Raw genomic sequence first — 6,000 nt, forward strand, 5'->3', positions numbered from 1 at the left:
CTGTTGGAAGACATGTTTCTGAGAAAATCTCAGAGAGCAACTGTTTATTAAAACCATTTCTGTTGCATTTATTATCAAATGCTCAGTGCAAAGTGTAATTGGGTCATGATGCAGAAGGCTTGTAATGCCTAATTAGTGCTTGGGATAATCATTCAAAAATTGGAATCTGTTCACCATTTAAGTGCTCTAGAGTTACTTAGTGGCATGCTCGTCGACCTAGATTCCCAACTTTGCCAGGAAGAGAAGTAAAATTCGTCAAGTTGTGGCATACTTCCTCATTTCTATTCCAGCTGCGCAGACAAGGCTCAAACCTGGGAATACCAATGTAGAAGGCATCTTGATACGTGAGGCACTTGATGTTTTATTAAAGTTCTAAAAGTGAAACTGCTACATAAGTGCAGAGATACTGACGTTGGACGTGTGGAACAGTTCACATAGACATCAGAGAATTCATTCCAGAAAGGAACCTCTTAAATGTGATAAATACGGCAAAGCCTTTAATCACACTTCCGTCCTTAGCATCAGAAAACTTAGAATTGTAAATAAACTTTATTAATGTTATGTGTGAGGAAAATTTTCCTGTTCCGCACTCATTGCATTGGACAGAAAGTGAATTCCATCAGTATGTTCCAATCATGTAATGAATTTCAGAAACACTGCAGAGCAAGCTCAGTCTGGACAACTCCACAGGATCCGCAGAGAGCAGAATTGTGGGGAAATGCTCAAGAGAGAGCAAAACGTACAACTTCTTACACAAATTGTCGAGTACTTCCCATACATTGGTGTGGCCACAGTGTCGGTGTCCGTGTTTTATACCTCCAACTTCTGTTACTCTGTAAATTCCCTGTAAACAGGTTATGTATTTTATTTTAATCTGTCTGACAGAACACATCACTCCCAAAGAGTGAGTGAGTAGTGAAGAAGTTGGCGTGGTTAGAGACGAAAAGTCAGTTCACAGAACCAAGGAGGGGGAAAATTATTTAAAAAAAAAAAAAAAAAGCTTCCTAATTTGTTGCTTATCAAATCAAGAAGACAGATCAGTAAATCCAGTGGGAAAGAAAGGGCAGTAAAGTGGAACAATCCTGTAGACATGGCAGCTTCCGGAGAGTTTTTCTCTCGAGAAGCAGGAAGTGGGTCTCTTAGCTGCCAGGCGGCGTGAGAGGGGCTTCTCCACGAATTGAGAGCAGGAAGTATACTGCATAGTCCAGTGGGACCACTTAGCTTGCCTAGTCTGTAAACCATAGTCCCGCTTCCCCTACTGTCTCAAACTGCTTAGAAAATACGGAATAGGAAAACACCATGGTGGGCTTTTTCCTGGAAGATAAGCACAGATGCATCCAGTTCCTGGCACTGCAGGAAGCTTTTGGGACAAGGCCAAAGAAACAGCTTTGCAGGATCCCCTTTGGCCGTGTGCCTACATGCCTTCCCCTTGTTTATGATTATTAGGAGAGAGAGCTTGTAAAGATTCATAGGTATGAAATTTCTTTTTTAAAAAATTTTTTATCCTAGAGTCATCTTTATTCCAGTGTCTAGTCATTCTAATCTCATCCAGAGCTAACCAGCTCAGTCTACCATGTGCATGGAGGACTCACGATGTGAATTGGGGAAACAGTATAATACAGAGGAAACCGGTGACAGCAGTGCTTGGCAGAGGAGCCATATTTCTGTGAGTCCCGCTCGGAGCAGCGTCTCAGAAATGTTTACGAGGGGGCCAGGGTTCCCCATCTGGGAAACGAAGGTCTGCAAATTGCAAAGTGAAATACAGAATCAAAGAACAGGAAATTCAGATCTTTTCTTAGAAATAGTTTTTTTTTTAATTTCAATTACTCCTGGAGAATTTGATTAAAAGCATTGTTTGAAAAGTTTTCCTAACATAAGTTTCACTTTTAGGATGGACACACTACATATAAAAGCAATTACTTACTTTGCTATGCAGGTTAATTTTAAAAAATTATATCGGAAAATGAAATCTGTTTTCCTTTTGAAAGCTTTGTAAAAACAAACTTGAAGTTACAGGGACCTAAGCCATTTCCAGTGGTACAGGTCAAACAAAAATGTGGGAGAAATACTTTGGACATCCTATAATACAGAATATCTTAACATGAGAACTGGGTTTCATACTTTTGGGGTCTATTTAATATTGGACACCACAGAGCTCACACCTTTCTCTGTTACCATAAAACAGTGGAGAGTGAAGAGTGGACAATAGGTAGACTTCCAGACTATGGTCTGCTATTACTTTAACAGCTGCATTTTCTGATCTTTGAAATTTACTAAATAATCATGACTTATAATACAGTAATCAGCAAAGTTCAGGTTGCGTTTCCTCCTTTCACTGAGCACTCATTAAGCTGTGAGGCTGAGTGTCTTAAGATCTAGAGTGAGCTCTGTGAGTGATTGGAAGGTGGTATTGAAACTTGGATTTCATTCCAGTTTCAGACTTGAGTTTTATGTTCCTTTGGTTTAGGAAAGGAACCAGGCAGCTGCAGTAGCCCCAAATCCATCGGTCTCCTGACCACCTGAGTGAGTTAGGAGGAGAAACAGGAAGGAAGGTTGTAGCACCATCATCCTGCTGAGAAAGAAGAATGTGGAGGCCTGAGGAGGAGAGAAGAGAAGTTGTTGGGCTTGTGTTGGGGTTAGTGCTGGCTTGCCTCCCCCTTCACCTCAACCAGTTAACAGCATTCAGCTGCTCTTCACATGTCTAGCCTGCCCTAGGGAGGACAGACCAGCCACTCCTCGGAAGGAAGATGGGGCAATCTACTTCCGTAGTGATACTGCCTTGGAAACCCAAGGAGGGGTCGCTATGAGTCGGGTCCGACTCGACGGCACATAACAACAACAACAGGGAGGACAGAGGAGCCCTGGTAGCGTAGTGCCTAAGGCACTTGACTGCTAACTAGAAGGATGGCAGTTCAAACCCACCAGCCACTCCTCAGAAGGAAAGTTGGGCAATCTACTTCCATAGTGATAACCGCCTTGGAAACCCAAGGAGGGGTCGCTGTGAGTTGGATCTGACTCCACCGCACATAACCACAACAACAGCAGGGAGGACAAAGCATGTTAGACTTAGAAATGCTTCTGCTCGTAGCAGGGGTTCTTACTTGAAAACAGAAATATCAGGAGGGTGGGGAGGGAGGAGGAGGATTGTGATGAGGCAGGAAAATCTTGTCTAAAAATACATGAGTTTAGGGGTCAAGGGTGGGATATGCAAGGGAAATCAGTAATTATTTTAAAATAAGCATATGTATTTTTATTAACTTTTAGTTAAATATAGATTATTACAGTCAGGTCAACATGATAAGCCTAAATCTAGAGAGAGCTAACTCAGGCCTTGCCTTGTTTATTGTAGACTGGGTACAAACAACCTGCCCTGTTTTGTTGTTTTTTTCTTCAATTCCCAATTTCTTAGTTTAGAATGAATTAGACCAAAAGAAGAAACTTACCTTTGCAGAATTAAATGACTGCTGTTCAAAACTGGATTTTTCATTTCAGAAGTCCGAAGAGTCCAGGTGCTTGGTAGATGTTCAGTAAGTGAGTTTTAAATTTGTTCATCTAAAACCCTACTTTCTAGAAAAGTTTCTTTTGATAAATAATGTAATCTTAGAAGGCAAGCTTTTTTGTTTGTATGTATGAAAGCTAGGGAATGCTAACATTAAAAAGAGTAATTTGAAACCTTGATGGAGCCTGAAGTTTCAGTGATAAACGAGAAGTGGCAGCAGAGTAAGATTTATACTCATTTACAGTCAACAGTCCACTTTAGGAGACTGGTGGTGTCTACAAAAGATATGTTAGAGTAGTGAGGTTGGGGAAGGAAATGGTGGGGACGTGTAATGAACATTCGCTTTATGTTGTTTCTCTTCTGGGTCATGGTAAAACAATAAATTATCATCTCTAGGTGGCAATCCTTGTGTTTTCTTCTTTGTCATCCTTCGTTGCATAAATGCACATATTTTGAGTAAAGAGTATAATTTCAAAGTTAAAGGACTAGAATTGCTCACAAAATCCTTGCACAAATGAACTTTAAAAAAAAATTGTTTTAAATAATACCACAAAAGCTCCCTGAGAAAAACCCCCTCATAACCCTAGGTAGCTTCGTAGAGGGACAGGATGAAAACACCTTGGTTCCTATGGAATAAAGTTTTTTAACGATCCTAAAAGATGTAATTTTGGGGGGGTGTTCTGGTTAGCTAGTGCCACTCTGACAAGAAATATACCACAAATGGGATGGCCTTAACAGGAGTTTATTCTTAAAATTTGGAGGCTTTAAGTCCAAGTTCAAAATGCCAGGCTTTAGGGGCTGGGTGAAAGAAAACCCCTCAACCTTGGGGTCCAGCTCTGCCTCCTGCTCCCGGCCCACTGGAGCTAGAGGCATTTCTTCACTCAGACAGCTGCAGGCTGCTGAGGCTGAGAAATCCAGGGTTGACAAGTCAAAAGGCACAGTCCCCATGTTACCAAACCACATGGCAGGCTGTTAACTTAAGTCCATTGTAAGTCCCAAGGTCGGCAGAGCATAGCTGAGCAACGACACGGCTACATGTTGGGTCCAGGAGTGCCACAGGCTAGAGACCATTCCCAAGGCTTCTTATATACAGGAAGCAGACCACATCCCAAAGGCAGCTACTCAGCTGCTTGTGGTAGATCCCACCATGGAGTTGAATGCCAGTCTCATTTGGGGAATTCTATATCCAGCTGCCCAGCCACTCAACCAGGGCCAGCCAAGTTAACGCACAAACATAACCACCACAGGGGGGAATCTCAGATAGAACTATGAAAATGACCTTTGCCTGATTTCTGAATTGTGGGAAACCAGTGGTAGGTGCTCTAGGGTAGGTGCAGCTCGTAACATGTGACCTTTAACCTCATAACCTTGCTTTGTCCTGCATAATACATTGAAACCAACTCAGTTTGGGTTTTTTGGTTTTGGTGGTTGGAGTTTTTTGGAGGGGAATGGGGATGGAGCTGTGGGTTTTTTAACTCTAAAATAATTTACCTTATTCACCCTATTTAAAACTACAATGTCCATGCTAATTGCTCTGATCTCTTTGGCTTCGGTATCCTGAAGATTGGAATACTAACACCTGCCCTGCTTGTTTTCCGGGGCTAGGATGGAGTAAAGGAGTCCTGAGTGTCACAAACAATTAAGCACTCAACTACTGACCGCAAGGTGGTGGTGGTTAACGTGCTGTTGAGTCGACCCCGACTCATAGCGACACCCCCTTGGGTTTCTGAGGCAGCATCACTAATGAAGTAGATTGCCCAACCTTCCTTCCGAGAAGTGGCTGGTAGGTTTGAACCACCAGCTTTCTGGTTAGCAGTCAAGTGCCTTAGGAACTAGGCTACTAGAGCTCCTACTGCAAGGTTAGTAGTTTGGAAAGGTTAGTTTGAACCTACCTAGAGGTGAGTCAGAAGAGCAAGCCTGGCCATCTGCTTCTGAAAGGTGACGGGCTGGAAAACTCTTAAAAACACAATTCTGTTTCACAGCACATGGGTCATGGGCCAGCAGCTCAAGGGCAGCAGGTTTTAAGATGGAATAAATGGAGGTTTAAAATAATGAAGGAAAGAAAAGATTGTGTTGTTAGCTGCTATCAAGTTAGCCCCAACTCATGGCAGCCCCCATAAAATGGAAGAAAGTGCTGCCTGACAGGTTGTGGGCCAGACTGTCAAAATATCATTGGCTGATATTTTGGAAGTAGATTGCCAGACCTTACTTTCTAGGCCGTCTTCTGGGAGTGCTGCTAAAACCTCTTGTTTCCACTGACATGGGTGGGGGCTACAAATGAGGTGCATTGGCCGGAATCGGAGCTGGGCTTCCCCCCTAGAAGGCAAGGGTCCTACTGAACCACTTACCTGGGTGTCCTCACAACCAAATCCTGGTTCAGGTAAACTTTACCCTTTTCTGTCCAACTGTCTTAGCCTGTCCCCTCAGAGAGCAGAATATAAAATGCAGATGGTTTATTAGAAAATGATTGTAGAGAACAGGAATGAGAGGGTGGACAGAAA

Source organism: Orycteropus afer, unplaced genomic scaffold, assembly GCF_000298275.1.
Source record: "Orycteropus afer afer isolate SDZICR_OR568_19922 unplaced genomic scaffold, OryAfe1.0 scaffold00542, whole genome shotgun sequence".
Taxonomy (NCBI): Eukaryota; Metazoa; Chordata; class Mammalia; order Tubulidentata; family Orycteropodidae; genus Orycteropus; species Orycteropus afer.